Raw genomic sequence first — 16,836 nt, 5'->3', positions numbered from 1 at the left:
AGCTAGAACTGCTTGAAAGCTGACATTTTTCATGTTGGAAAATGTAATTCCACATTCCGTCACTTCACCAGCAGCTTTACATTTTGCAGCAGCTTTATGAGACTCACTGATCCACCCACTACTGTTCCAGGGCAGGGAAACATAGTGACTTAAAATAAAAATAAAAAATGAATCAGATTCCATGGATCCAGTATTAAATAAAATGACCATAATGGCCAAAAAAATATCGGTCTATCCCTAAACTCAGTAAAGTCAGAAGTAATTTGGACTGAAACCTTTTGATCAAGTCTCTCAAAGGACTTTCTAAGAGTTTTCTTTCCATGGTAAAAGCTTTGGACTGGGGTTCAGACAAGATCTAGTGGCCTTTTCTATACTTGAAATCCAAGACCAAGTCTAGACTACACGCTGCCTGCACACACACACACACACATACTCTCTTACACATACCTGGCACACTTACTCACTTCTTTTGGCTGCACATTTCATCTATCTTTTTTTTATCTTTTGGAACAGAACTCAACTGGTAATTTGGCCTTTTCTTAACCTTTATTGTGCTGAGCAGACGTGCTCTTTTCCAGCAGTGCTGTGCTTCATTTTCATTTCTAACAGTCATTCACACCTGGACTCGACGACCAGCACTGTGTTTCATCCCCAGGAGGCAAGAAGGGGTTTAACTGATCCCTTAGAATGCAAATATCAGGGGAGACGTCCCTCTGGTTGTTCAAAACAGAAATCAACAAGGACATTGACATGTCTCAACTTGTTGCAAGACAGACAAACAGAGAACAGAAGCCATTCCTTATGTTAAACTAGCATAAAGTGAAAATTAATGAGGAAACATACAAGGTTTCGCAAATAACTCTCTTTCTATATATGATTAAATGATTATTACGTTCAATGACAACTTTTCAGTGCTGATCCAAGTTCATATAATTCTGTAAAAAGAGGTTATTGTTATGCAACTTATCAGCACTCAAACATAATTTGCAGGAAACATGGTTGCAGACTGAAATTATTACAAATGAGGTGACACAGTCACAGAAGATGTCATCTTGTAATACGACCAACAACAACAATTGTAGAGAAGGAAGAGACACAATAAATTGTACAAATAGCGGCATTCACGATGTTGCACACAGTTGTAAACAAGATGTGACGGAAGAAGTTGAATGAAGAATAAAAAACACCTGGGCAATCGCTGGACGAAGTGGCTGCACTTGTCGGGTTGTTGCTTTCTGAAAGCCACAAAATTTGTAGGATGCAGACCGCCAACCCCAATTCTGACACCTAAAAGGTGTGATGAGGGGGAGAGGTCAGACACCGTTTGACGATCTGCAGAGCACTTTGAAGTATACTGATGCCCTGAGCAAGACATTCAACCACGTTCTACTAACCAATTGGAAAGAGGGATAGTTCAAAGAAAAATCTTGAAAAAGATCTTCTACATCATATAACACTGCTGAACCATAGCTGACAAGCTCAGACAAATAAATCACCATGGATGGATTTAAAAGTCTGGAAGTGAAACTGGATTTTCTAACAAAGAATTTCCTCTGTGACTGTATTTGATCTAAGATTTTTTTAAATTTTAGTCTTCTCTATGGCCCTGTGTCATGTGGACTAATTTGTTGTTAATGTATCTACACCTACACATTCCTCTACATTAAGTAGTCTTGGCAAATAAAAAAAACATCAGTATCATTGACTGCATCAATTTCTGATTTTAATCAGCAATGTCCCACTTACATAGGCCATATGCACAAAGGCTGACAAACCAGCTTTCACACATATCTGCTTCACAAAAAGCCCTCAGATCCACGTCTCAATTCACATCCATTATGATTCCGCCATTCAGCCCCTTTCAGGCCCATTCACACTGACAGACGCCTCTCAGCAGCCTTTCACACCAGGAAATGGATCTTTAGCCATCGCCAACAAGGCCCACCAGTTTGACATGCTGCCGCATATCAGATCCGTGGAAGTCCTGGTCTGTGGTCTCACCAGTTCTGTGCTAATATTCCCTGACACTCCCAGGCCAAGAGTGATTTAAGTTTGTGGTCATAAAACCCTCTGCTGAGATTTGTTAACCACCACGGGGTGTTACCTACACACCTCTGGGACAATAGCAGCAGCAATAAAAGTGCTATAAAATGCAGGAAGTTGTCAAGTAACTGGGATGGGAGCTTTGGTAGGGATCAGGTTGAGAAACTTGGGTTTAGATTCCTCTTGTTTAGAGCCCTGCTTACACCATCCATTTTCAAGTAAAATACAGAGTGGGCAGTCAATTTGTGACAGGAAACCTGTGCGCTTCTAGCTTGTATCCGCAATTAATGTTTGTGCTTTCTCATAAGATCAATAAAACAATCTGGACTTGCCTTGAATTTGGCAACTGGAGCTCAACTCCAGCCACCTGCATAGATCCAACAGTTGCTAATAAATATTCTATTCACTCTCTTCCAAAAAACTAGGTAGATCATTGCGAAATGAAAATAATTGCCGCTTCAATGAAGCTACTGTTCAGTCTTACATGTGTATCTGTCAATCTTTATCATGCTTTTTGTCCTGCTTATACCCCTGCATATGTAGCCTATTATTCTGAAGTTCAAGTGGATTTTCTGTAAATCCTTTCACCACTCACGGGCTGATTAGAGTCTGTTGAGGACTTATGTTGTTTCAGGGGTAAATAGCTTGTCAGAAATAGTACAGAACCGTCTCTCCTACATGTCTAGAGATATTCATTACTATTGTGATCATTTTTCATGATTTGGCAGAGTCTACCTCATTTAAACTGCTTAATACATGTCATTACCTGAACCTGACTGCACACAAGTCCTGGGTGTCCCCGTAGGCTAAAATGCCTTCCCAAGCCAAAGTATCCTCTTGGATACAAACTGTTTCATCATGGGGTTATATTGCCTCTATGGAAAAACAACTGATAGTAGATGAAATGATGAAATATTTTACTCTCCATTTCTCTCTTAATGTTCTTCTGTTATGCTGGAGACATGTATCTTTGCATTACTACATTATTTGTTGATGTGTATCTACAACCAAAAGACAGACTACTGTAATTCTTAATTATCCTCAGCCTGTGTCACCAAAATTAATTATTTTTGGTCGGATTAGAGCCTGTGCTTCTCCTAGGGTGTAGGTTTTTCATTTATCTATTATTAATACTGCAACAGGTGACATTTCAAATCACACACTCTTATTCAGTAGCACTGATATTTTTGTCCAGCACATTTTAGGACTGGGGATGCAAATTAGTTCTTGATTTTTTGTTTTTTTTTTTGGTTATATTTTGCCAAGCAACGTAGGTGAGCCTCCATAGTCTTGCTCTAGAGGGACTAAAATAGTCAGCTACAATAAACTGGCTCACTCTCAACCTGCCACAGTGTGACAGTGCATTATTATACCAGGAATTTGAATGAGATAAGACTGTACTTTCACATATTCTTACCACTTCAGTGAGGAACTGGAGTATAAGTGAGAAACACCACCACAAAACTGTAATTGCTATTAGGAAACAATAGATTCCTATCGTCATTACAGTTCTGTGTGTGTGCTAGCGTCTCTGTGTGTGAGAGAGAGAAGGGAGAGAAAAAAAGAAAGTCTTGTGCATCTCATCCGACACTAATTTGATATTGTTAAGTGATGCATTCCTTCTTTAATAAAAGCCAGAGGTCACTGTAACCACCACTGTGAAAGGAGTGTGTGTGCTTGAAGCATCTTAATAAAAACCCAGGCTGATGCGATCACATTGCCTCTCATACAAAATATATATTTGAAAATATATATTTCTTCTACAGAAGAGAAAGAACAGGCAGATATTTATAACTAGAACACTGGGAGAGAGGTGAGGGAGCAACTGATGGGAAAAAGAAAACAGAAAAATGTCTCGAACCAGATTGTCTCGTTCTTGTTGACAGGAAGAAAGTAATCACAGCAGTTTTGCTTCACTTGAATGGTAATATAAGCACAGGGGTCATGATTGGGCCACTGATGTCAGGCCTATAAACTGTAATAACAGAAATAAAAGACAAATAGAGAAATATGCTAGCTGCTTTTTTAAGAGACAGTCACAAATAAACTGTTATTTGGCCACACATGTAAGACCAGAAGACAACAATAAAAGATAAGAAACCAGTTTCTCTTGTTCTCGTTAACAGGAAAATAAAAGTGACAAGCTCCAGCTGCAGCTTCAGTTAGAAATAAAACAGTTTTTTATTTATACTGGCCTCCATGACGCGTTGACTGATCTAAGAGTGACCTCATGTAATGGCATCATTCTATCAATCTAGGCATCCATGTGACTGATTTACAATGCGTCACATGTTTCAGCCAAAAGAAACAGAGAAGCTCAGATTTATAATGAGCTGTGCCACTCAAACTAGACGTGAGCATCGCCCATGAAAAACATATCTATGCAAACGAAAACAAAAAAGAGAGAGAGGCAAATGTAAAAACAGCTAAATATGATGACATATCATGCAAGACAAGCAGGAGTGTTGCATCACATTTAAAATGGGAAAGCTGTTTGTGGTTATTTGTATGTGTGTGTGTGTGTGTGCGTGTGTGTGTGCGTGTGTGAATCCCCCATGAATTCTGTATAAGAGATAGATGTAGGCCAGGGATTGGAGTTGTGTACATAGAGGCTTAATGACAGGACCCTGGAGGGATGGCACATCAGTCAAGCGGAACAGACAAAACACATGCTTATGAGTACACACACATACACAAAACCGGCTGTGTATTACACAACCAGCACCCTCACTTTCCCATAATTCAGCACTGGAAATGCAACAAGAGCTGGGAACGGCGGGTCTGACCAAGTTCGCAGCCTCAGGCACTTTGTCACACTCTGGCCGCAGTTTGGCCTACATGGGCTGGCACAGTTCTCAAAGCAGCATAGTGTCGGAGATGGGTGTGTGTGTGAAACCATATAGCCTTTAGTTCTATGGCACATTCCCAAGGTGCTTTTTTTGTTTCGTTTTATATGGGTTACTGAGCCGGCGATTGAGAGAGAGAGGCATTTCCAAAAGAGACCGATAACAAAACAGCTGAGTGATATCAGCTTAGCTCAGCACGGCAATGGTAACATTTTGGTGGCGGGTTTGGATGCCACGAGGGCGACAGATATCGAGGCTATGTGTTATATGAAAGTCGCTTTGAGCTCCGTGCTTAAATAAACTCACTATCACAGGGAAAGTGGCGTGACTGGCCATTTTGCGGGGTGTTTGTCTCCCTCCTCTCCCAAGGACTGTGGTCGAATTTGGCCAGGCAGCCGCTGTTGGCATTCCACACTGACCCTCGAGTAGCGGGCCTGAGGTTCATGGGTAAACAGACAAACCGTTTGGAGGGCTGACTGTGTAATTTTGGAGCCTGTCTTACTCTCTTGCCGCCTGTCTCCCGCCTTGTCTTTCTTCTCAGCCAGCCATATCCTCACTTGGCCTCTCTGTTAATTCAGACCTACCTGACAGTTCTGACTAAAACCTTCTGGGTTTACTATCAGTCCTGCTCGGCGACAGGCTCAGCTCTCTAAACACACACTGGAGACTAATCTGCAACAGATGGGAGACGGACCGGGCAGGAAGTAGTATAAAAGGATATACAGCATATTTGTACCCCTCTGAACCAAACGATAGGGTTTCAGTGAAGTTCCAAGCAAAGCCAGAGGAGGGTTGTAATGATGTGCACAGCGGTGGCTCCCAGGGGCTTAACTGGACATATTACTCGAAGATATAAGCTGTCCATCCGCAACCAGATGTCTGAAAGTCCCGGAGGGGGATTCCTGAGAGTCTTCTCCGAAGGGAACACATACTCATTCACACACTCCAACAGACATATGTTAAGTATTGAACAAATAAAAACATGTGCAAATGTACGCGGATACATACATGTGCACACACATAAACGAGCCCGCACATGTTGGATTTCACGGGTGGCTGGTTGGAGATAATGAATGCCTTAGCCCCCAGTTTACTGTCTGGCTTTCGAGGTCATTAGTATAAACACAAAAGACATGTATTTACTACCTCATTAATGCAAGTGGCAATTTAAGCTCCCTTTCACAGGCAAAAAAAAGGAATGGATGGATCTCACAGAGCGCTGAAACCCAGACAACAGTTAAATCACTGTTTGTATTGGTTTTACAAAGAGCACTTGGGAAGCCCCGAGCTTTCATCAGCTAACCACTACGGGTACATATCTGTTACATTCTCCCTCTCTTGGAGATGAAATTGTCCTAGCTGAAGGATACGTTGCTGCTTGATTACTTGCCACAGAGTACAAAGGCAGTCGCAGGCTTGTTTAAGGAGGGAGGGGTTATATAAGATGACTGTAGATGTCTTGTAAGAAAGTGCAGTTTTCACTTTGAGGAGCAATTGTCATCCAGAAATGTCTGGTACGGTTTGTGCATGAACAAATTTCGTTTACACCTGCCGTAACAGATTTTAGTGAATGGCTGTCCAACCAAAACAACAAGCTAAAAGAAGCTAAAACTTTTCATAGAGCTGAGAGGAACTGGTGATAATTCTCTGTGGATGTTTCAAAAAGATCAGCCCCTTTCAAATTATACAGTCATTTGATCCATTGATTATCTGAAGATATTGATTATAACAGCTTCTATAAGCATTTTGTACTGAAAGCAGGACTCCTGTAAGTGTTCAGACAAAAACAAATGTGCAACTTTTGGTGAATTTTGGTGAGAATCCGGTAATTTTCCCCACCCTCACTTATACAGTATTTATCACAACAGGCCATTTCCTGACTCCGGGTGGCATCAGATTGGATGAAGCCATTTCCCCTCTTGATGTATTAAGAGACTGGTATTCCTCTGGGATGGTGTGAGGCTACACAGAGATAAAGAGACAGATAGGGCATGTCCCCAGAGACCTCTACAGAGACAGACGACCACCCAACAGCCAATGGTTTATGGAAATAAATATAAATATGTATTCCATCTTAGAGATTAAATACAAAAATGATTCAACTTATGCTTGCCACAAAGCTCAAAAATTCATCTCTGCCTCATCTACTATTTTTGTTTCCCTGTTTGAAGCAGACTGACAGTGATTAGTCTGTGGAAAAACCAGAAAAACATATTCATGAGAACATCCTGTGCCATCTGAGGCTTCATGCATATTGAAAGAGAGGTGAAATGGTAAACGAGAGGGGAGGCGAGCAAAGGAGAGAGAGAGAAGAGGAAAGGGGCAGACTGTCCCTGATTAGGCCCGAGTTGAGACATTCAGCTCAGGAGCTCGTCGTAGCCTCAGGAACACAATGTCCAACACATGAGACCACATGAGAGCAATTTAAGAAGGGGAGGCTCAAGCTAAGCCATGTTTTCCTGATGCACGCACTAAGACACTGACCCCAGAATCATAATCCCTATATACTGACTTTGGAAATTTATTAACAATTATAACTATGTTGTTTTTGACATCCTTTAAATATAGCTATTTTCACTTAATGATGGCTCAATAACCACTTTCTGCAATTATTATAATATACTTTATATTCTTGCCAAAAAGACATTTTTCAAGTTATTCTTGACATGATGATGCAAACTTTAACTGTTGTCGACCTTAAGTGTCAGCTTTTCACTAACAACAGAGAGATTGTTTTTGGTCCCGTAGTGATGCATTTTTCACTTTATCTGATCGATTTAAAAAGGCTGGTCGTTAAACTGAAGTGAAAATATCAAACCAGCGAACATCAAACTGTGAAACACCATAACTGGAATTAGGAGGTTTTCGCATCACAACAGCAATATTGTATGAGTGGTGTCGCACCCAACAAACCAGAATCTGTTATGGAGACCTTTTATGTTCTTCCCAATCAAAAACAAAACTGAAAGGTATCATTTGTGTTCTGCCTCAGGGTGGTCATTTGACTGGGAATAATTACGTGGTTGTTGCGCAGCGATCTTGTCTTCCTATACGAGACTGTGCTTCTATCTATACTGTTTACCTTTACTTGAGCTTTAAAGCCTTTTAATTATTATCATCTAATAATCATCACCTTTAGTGTCTCCATAACTACTGTGGCTGGCGACTGGCAGCGTCTGGGCAGGTGTGTGTGTGCATCTCCGTGTGTGAGTGGCTTTAATCATCATCAAATAGAGCTGTGTGTATAGGTAATTAAGTTGGTGCCAAATCGACTCTCACTCGCAGGCACGAGTCAGGAACTCTCAACAACACCTCAGTTTTGCATCGTTTAGCAAGTGCTGCGGGCAACTTTATTTCAGCTGCAAGTTTTAACACAGAAAAGAGTGCAACTCCCTCTCAGAGTCCATTACTCAGTGTCTGATATTCTTCTAAGCCCTGGATTACTTTTCCTCCCCACAAGCTGACCATAATACCAGGCTTGTGGAGCCAATGCGGCCTGCAGGGTTTGGTCTGAAACCACTCAATGAGCACAAGGATCACGATTAGTGTTCGTAGATCAAGGACTGCCGACCCAACCCCCCTACACACACACATTTACACACTGCACCCTTCACCTCCTCGGCACAGCAATGGTTTGTGGCTACTGTAAGCCAACACACATACACGACATTAGCTTCTACTTCACCATTTTTAGTGCAATATTTCCTTCAAACAGGAATGACACGACAAAGAACTCACTTTTCTGTGACATTTAGTGAAAAGTTTCTTAGTCTTTAAAATTAAAACTGAAATTATTTTTTTTTTAAAACTGCTCAGAACCACAGCCGATATCTTTAGTTTAGACATAATTTTTTTTAGCCAAACTACAGTCCGCCCCCCCAAAATAAGAAAAGACAATAAGAAAAACAACAATTCCTCACACATGAGAAGCTGCAATCTCCCACTGCAGAAGTGATAATGCAGCTGATACTTGGTATAACTGGGTGGTTCCTGAGTAAAACTCAGACCATTGCCTTTAGACTTCTGTTATTTCTGTTCATCCAAGTAATGTCTGTTTTTCATTGTTCTCTGTTCTGTTTCTCCTGTTCAGTGATTGGCCCTTCACACACAACTACAGGGGATAGCTGCTTGGCAAGCAAATGTGTGTGTACATATGTGTGTGTGTGTGTGTGTGTGTGAGGGTGTGTTTTCTGAGGTTTGGAATGATTTACACAACCCCACACTCGATTAATTCCAGTATGACAGCTCAAACTTGCCTGTGTGTACACATGTTGGTCTGAGGTATCAGGCTGACAGAGGCGCACAGACAGAACAGTGTTGACTTACTAATAGATGGAGGTTTCTCTCTCTGTTTTTTTTCTTTGCAGACGCGTGCACACACAAACTTTACATTCATGTTTATGTTTCTTATTGGTTCCATTTATTTAATCTAATGCCAATCTGTACTCCAACTCAAACACTGGGACACGAGAAATCTGTGAATACTGCACAACCCCCCTGTACCAAAGTCAGTCAGCAGCAAACCAGCCTTAATGTATACACCATTAATTTGTGTTTATAATGTTATGTTTGTCTTCATGTTATTTCAAATACTGTTAATCTCCATTTTGGATTTAATTTTCAAACGAAAAGAGGTGAAACACGACACGCTTTTGAGGTCTTCAAACTGTTTCACTGCTGTGATCAGATGAGGTGTTCAAGCTGAGAAGCTAACAGCTCTAAATCCAGAACACCCTTGGTCGCTGAGCAAAAAGGTTTTCCAGGAGAGCGTCCAACAATATCAAAATAATCTCCAAGCTGGATTTCCTCTCTGGCACTTAAACCCCACTGGAGAATGAGAATCTGGGTTGCATATGAGAAAACGAAGAACTGTAGGATGAAGCCTCATGTTTCTAATCTAAAGATACTGAAAAACAAGTCATTTTAGAAACTGTCCATAAACAAAAAGTCGGCATAGCCAAAGTCAAGGATGCATTCATGATCCATCCACTTCTCCTGCCAAAACTAGACTCATAAATATATGACGTTACATGTCCAGTCACTCTCTGTCTTTCGCTGAAATGTGAAAGGTCATCTCTTCAAGATCTGCTTCACATCCTCCCCTCTGATTCACATCCTCCTCGGCTAAAACATTTTTCTCCTCCTCGCTTTGACATGTTTAAACAAAAATCAACCTTTTCACCCTGGCTCGTCTGTGTTAAGCTAGCAAAAGCCTTCTCTCAAGATTGATTTTCGCCCTGATTCCAGTTCTTAAGCTGAGCTGAGAAGTGGCAGCTAACGCAAGCTTCGTTGTTAACATACAGACAGAAGAGTGGCATCAATCTTCTCGCTATTTTTCACAAAAAGGTTTAACAAAATCTTTAAATGAATTCAGATGTTGCACCCAAGTTACTGTGGATGATAGAATTAATTATATAAAACATACACATTCAAAAGACACTGTTCAGCATCCAATAAAAGCACAGACTCACTGTTATGTTCCCTAGAAGTCAAACATACCGATCATTTCAGCTACTGCCTGACTTGCCTCTCCCATGTGGTCCAAATGGCTGACCAATTAACAGCAGCTTAACTCCTGAGCCCAAACACCTCTCTCTCTCTCTCTCTCTCTCTCTCTCTCTCTCTCACTCACACACACACACACACACACACACACACACACATGAGCACATAAGCATCAGAAATTTAGTTGCACAGAAAAACACACATGCACTGCACACACAGCTAAGTAACAGGCATGCAGATCCATGAGCACTTGGACCCAGTACCACACACAGACAAGGACACACACACACACACACACACACACACACACACACACACACACACACACACAGATACATACTCATTAACAAAGGCTTAGCATTGCAGTGTGTATACCCCCAGCAAAGTGTAGCATAGTCTGGCTGACTGGCCTCCCACAGAGGGGAAATACACCTCAGTCACCTGATCCTCGACTGCCCTGACCCTGGATCGGAAAACTACACCGCAGTCATTTGCAGTGACCAAGCCTGCATTGCATAGTTTCCTCAAAACATCCCTAATATTAAGATTATAAATTTAAGCTACAGATCAGATTAAAAAACATGTTGTAAACGAGCCTTATTCAAATGTTAAGGCTTAGTTAAATCTAAATAACACTCATCCAGGATGCTCTTAAATCACAGCATTTGAGTATTTGCAATACAACATGAAATGGAGCTTAGAGATGAGAAGGAGAAACCACAGCATAGCATTTACACAAATGCAAAAACACAACAACATCCAAAAGCCTGCAGCTCTCACTGCAGCATCTTCACCAATCTCCCCAACCACTAGGTGCCACCACTGGCTTCAATACAGATCACACTGCACTGTAAAAGTCCATCTAAACACCTCATTATAGGGCTCATAATCAGTGTTTAAACATTTTCCTTCAGGCTTTTATTCATGTTCAAACTGTAGAAACAGAAACCAGAACAATGTTATACAATATTACTGAACTCACATGAAGAAAAACACTGCTAAAAAACAAAAACACTTTGCTTTTATTTGATTGTACACTCGAAAACTTTTTTTACACCTGTTTTAAAAGTAGATTTAAGTCTAAAATATGTTTGTGGATGCGAAAATGTCTTCCTTGGTCAACTGTTCTGTGTGGCTGAAGTGATGTGGCTTCACTTTGTAATGTTTCCGCGGATCTGGGCTGTGGTCTGTCAACACCGATGTGATTCTGAAGAGTTCAAGAAAAGCCGAATGAGCTCGTAAAGAGAGGAAAACTGGGAGACAGTGAGAGCGAGAGAAAGACCACCTGAGTGACAAGCAACAGCTGAGTCCACACATCTGGAAGCCAAAATGCAACCCTCCATTAAGTGCGTCTTTACGCACACACACTCACACACTTTCCAAGCTAAACCCCCCCACCCCAGACTCAGCCACAGATTCATTTTTTTCTCAGTCCTCCTTCAGGGAAAATGTGTCAAAGAGCGTCAGCTGACTCTTTTCTTCTCTTTTTGTTTGGTCATGAAGTAATGGAGAAACAAATAATTTCCATGTTTACTGATGCGCGACTATTTCTAAAAGTTGGACAGACAGACAAACAAGCTCCAGACTTGATCTACAATTTTTTTCGTGATCACAAATCTATTGCAAACTCCTGTTTTAACTCGTAGCTTTGTGCAAGGGAAGAGCAAAGCTGTAATATTTAAAAAAACAAAATTAATAGCTCTGAGCCAAAGCCCTTCGCACTCACCTCTCAGAGGCAACAACTTGGTCCGGAGTCGGGTTGAATATTCCGTTTATCAAAATATAATCACGACTGTGGAGGCATCCGGGCTGACTGCAACCAGCAAACACAACTCTGAGCCGTTCTGAGTCCTGAATCAGCTGAATGGATGTAGTCTTTCAATGCATGATCATGGATAGAAAGAGAGAGAGAGAGAGAGACAGAGAGAGAGAGAGGGAAGGACGCTCACCAGGGCTGAGCGCTGCGCAGCTCTGGCACCAAGTTAAAGCGTCGAGAAATGACATTAGCTGTGCTCAGCGCCTATTGGCTTAAACATAAAGCCCCCCCCCCTCTCCACTCTACCTCCTCCACACACACACATACACAGGCCTCCCTTTCCTTCTCACTTACAGGCGGACATTATACTCTGTACATCCACGCCATGACTTTATGGATATGTGTTGGAAAAATGACCAAGTAGGGCCTATACATGGTCTATTTTTAATAGGATCTCATCAGAATCTACAGTTTAAGCTCATCAGTGACTACCACAGAAACACCCACAGGAATACAACAGCAAACATGTTCCTTGGGTTCACCTCTTCTTCATAAATTATACACCAAGAGTTTTACAAGGGCCGTTTCATCTGATTTATGAAGGCTGTGAAGGTGGTTGGTGAGCATATCGGTTTCCCTTCCCATCGATGTATGACATACTGTATACTCATGCTCCATGCATGGGCCAAATAGTAGTTGTTACAATCAGCCTCTCAGTGGCTGTTTTTGAACTCCTTGGAGTCTGTTTGAACTCTGTTTTGGACTTCTGATAAACTTGTTATGGAGTGTCTTGGTCTGTTGAGGAACTTGTTATGGACTGTATTGGACCTTTTGGATTGTTTTGTTAGAGTCTTTGGTCTGTGCAGCCCTTGATGAGTCTATGAAGTCTTTTGGATTTTTGTTGAAATCCTTATTACCTGTTTTATTTTGGTTTCTTTTTTGGTTTTGTTCAGTAATTCCTGTTTTATTTTAAAATGATGTTACTCTTGTTTTGGTTCTTGAGTTTTTGTTCAGTATTTCATGTTTTAGTTTGATATCCTTCTTCCTGTCTTTGTTTCCCGCCTTGTTGATTGTCTGCCCCGCCCCAATGTGAATCACCTGTGGCTGATTACGCTCTGTGTATATAAACCAGGTGGTTCCTTGTAGAATCTCTTTGGCAGTTTGTCTGCTGACTGTTCAAGTGTGTTGTCTTACCTTTTGGTTGTCTTGTTTTTTTCCCTGTCTCTGGTTGTACCTATTACCCTATCCTATCTGCCTTTGTACCTATCATCCTGTGTTTGCCTCCTGCTTTTGTCTCCTGTGTGTGATCTTTGTGATTCTCTATGGACTTACCTCCATTGCCTGGTTTACCCAGGAAGAACCCCTGAGTTTGCTTTTGAGTTTGTGTTCCAGAGTTTTTCTCCCTTGTGGAGGATTTTTGGTTTTCTCCTGAGTTTTGTTCCCTGGCTACCTGAACTTTATGCCATTGATTTTGTTTTAGTAAAAGACATCACTATCACTATCCCTCCATTTTGTGTGTCTGCATTTGGGTCCTTCCCTCATGTTCCTGGCCACAGCTGCCACTATAACAGTAGCCTCCTGAAACGCAAAACAGACACTTGGTCACAATCTGTGGAGTATGTTGTCATAAGCCCAGCCTGATATATGAAACCATGCGTGTCCAATTTTTCAATAATCCAAAGTGCCTTCCTTTTCCTGCAGACTCAGTGGGTCATTAATCAGTGTACAAGTGAGCAAGTGTCAGATGTTCAACTCCTGCTTTCTTGGAAAGTGAGAGACAGAGTTTTATCTTCATTGACAGCTACTGATATTCACCCCCCAGTGATTAACTGAAGCAGAAAAAGATTCTGCTAGCTTTAGACCCAGACTTACTAAAACACTGACATGACAGGAAGAGGCTGAGAACCACTGATTTAAATCTTCAGCAAATCCATCATAGTCACATCAGTCGGTGTATTAACTAACTCATCTTGGACTTAATGTTTAGAGCATGTTCACAGTGCTCTGGATAAAAATGTGACTTCGGTCATGGGAGGACTCAGTCAGAAACAAACCCATGACCTACTACAATGCTAGTGTCACAGTTTGATGAAAAAGTAGACCCCCGGCAGCACAAGAGGAACAAAACTCTAACTCATGTCATTATTTAGTTCATGGCTGTCGCAAATGTAATTCTTTCTCAAAAAATATATGGTTTCAAAATGCAGCAGAGCCCTGGTTGTGGAGCAGAGTGTTCTGGTTTGAGCTTTCAGTCTCAGCTGTGGAGTCAGGGGAGGGAAGAGAGCTGTTTGAATGTCCGTGAACCTGGCAGTGGGACAGAGAGAGCAGGTCAAACAGTATGGCTTATTGTCCCTGCCAGCGAGTCAGTCAGCCCACACAGCGAGGGACCCATGGACCCGTTCACCCTGCTGGCTGCTGCTCTGACAGCATCTGACAGCTTGATTTACAACTTATATTTCACATTTCAGTCTTTTAGCTACGCTCTTATCCGGAGGCACTTACACTGTAAGTCAGAAGTAGAATAAGCCTCAATTCACAGGATAAATTAGCTGTGGTATGGCTGCTAGAGCCATGGCAACAGATGTAAACAAATATTTCATTTGTGCCAAACTCTCAGCTCTGTGTATGCCTGTTTGACTGAGCTGCTATTCTCTCTGCTCAATTCACCTGTTGTGTGCCACATCACACGCACACAAATATACATCTACGCACCTGAAAAACACACATACTGTAGCTGCTGAACTTTTCTAATGGGAAATCTGATCATCTACTGTGTCCTGATTGCTCTCTTTCCACCTGTTCCCTTCGCCTCGGCGCAGAATAGAGCCGGTCTCTGTGCTTCGCTTCGGCTCTTTGTGCTCGCACACAGACATCTGTAACATTAAGCCTATTTACAGCAGACACAGAGAGAGGGAGAGGGGTATAAAAGGTAAGCCTATAGGCCTACACATGCAGCCAGAGAGGAAGCGAGGATCAGTGCAGCGTGGAGAGCACAAAAGGGGCCTCTGGGTCAGTAAATCCTGCCCCTGTCACCTTCTGATGTGTGGAAACACAGCATGGTTGATGAAAGTGACAGAGCCAGGCGCAGCACGTTGTACATCTCTGATCCTGACTTTTATCTCCGTCCTTTCTCCTCCTCTTCTCTTTTCTCTATGGAACACTGCTTTGAAAACAATCCAGATTGATGTGGGACTGCGCGCTTTGTGACGGCAGCTTGGATGTCATGAGCAATGAATGGCAAACCGCTGCATGGACAGGTTATCTTCCTATCAGTGTATCTGGTTGTTGGAAAGGCATCTCATCTGAGCTATAACAGGCTCATCTGTCCTGCAGTGGCCTGGTTAGTTGTCCCAGATATTTTGTCATAGTTATTGGATTGTGAAAATAAAGTTATGCTTCTCTGCTCATGTTTGGTGATTAATTTTAATGTGGAAATGTTAACTGGGTCCAGCGTGGTATATCTGACAGCAGGGAGAGTGAAACTAAAAACATGTGGCACATGAATTCAGGACTGGTCTGAAAGGTGATAGCCTGTCATTAAAATCACTGGATAACCTCACACCGTGTCGTTAACGTGACTAATGAATTTCTGCATTTAGGTGACATTTAACCCTGTGAAACTGTGTCAAACAGAAGAGATAAGTTGTACCTGGGCCTCAACCAGTTGGGAAACCTACAAATAGCCAGAAGCCATGTGCTGTGAATCCAGATATTTGGCACTAGAAGCCTGGGATACCAGCTATGATTTAGCTAGCTAGTAAAATAGTTTGGTATCATTAAGCAATATGCACACAAAATTTGCTTCCTTTCCTGGTCATGACCCCCCGGGCCCCTTCTCGCTTTGACCCTGTATAACCCAGCTCCAAAACCTCCAACCCCCTCTGTAAGAATGAGGTAAATGGTTCCAGATTTGGCCTGAAGGAAAACTGTCAATCAAGCGGTGGGAGTCTGGGCTGCGTTTCGTAATGGTCCGGTTGTCCACAAAACATCATCTGGAGGAGACAGTGAACAGGAATGTCGTCTGAATCGTCCTCTCCCTTCTGGCTGTCTCACTAAAAATATACTGAGGGTAGAGCTTCTGTTTCCCTAAGATAAAACTGAATAATAATAATCTATCTTTATTTTTTTTTTTACTGGATAACCAATAGAGGATTTCACAATAGTATTACATGCATGTGCAGTCAGTCACTGTCACTCACCACATTTATCTACCTGTAATCTCTGTTGTCTTTCTCCCCCTGTCATTTGTCTATCTAGCTGTGTCATCTCTGTCGTTACCACAGGCAGAATGAGGGGGGAGGGGGGCAACGCTGTTATCACTGCGCTGTCATCAGGTGCATCAGTTCACTCGAGCCGGAGAAGGTTTGGTTACACTTACTGGAAGGATCTCCGGTAGCTCCGGAGGACAGTTGTCCATTTTTCTAATTCTGTTGTGAGCATATATACATTCATAACTGTATTGTTTTTGTTGGGAAGAAGACTGTTTTTTTCTGGAATGAAAAAATGATTTTTGTATTTTTAAGTCACATTATTTCCTATTGTACAAACAACACACTTTTGGGGAGGCATTTAACCATTACCTGCAACCACAGTATAAGTCATTTTAAAGAGGAATACATAACTAAGAAAGACAAGTGGACCTTCCAGGGTTAGATGAGGTTTGACACAAGAGAGGCTTAGCCAACT

General features: G+C 41.8%; 1 protein-coding gene across 1 annotated transcript in view; it reads right to left on the bottom strand.

Moving 5' to 3' along the window:
• The window catches only part of prickle1b (prickle homolog 1b), a 28,348-nt gene extending 15,995 nt beyond the window's left edge, over window positions 1-12,353 (bottom strand). The window contains exon 1 of the mRNA XM_041029825.1: window positions 12,121-12,353. The gene's annotated coding sequence lies outside the window, so the exon portion shown is untranslated. The remainder of the gene's footprint in view (window positions 1-12,120) is intronic.
• Between the last annotated feature and the right edge of the window lie 4,483 nt (window positions 12,354-16,836).

This window comes from Toxotes jaculatrix, chromosome 22 (assembly GCF_017976425.1).
Source record: "Toxotes jaculatrix isolate fToxJac2 chromosome 22, fToxJac2.pri, whole genome shotgun sequence".
NCBI lineage: Eukaryota > Metazoa > Chordata > Actinopteri > Toxotidae > Toxotes > Toxotes jaculatrix.
This window is presented reverse-complemented; position numbering and strand designations above follow the sequence as displayed.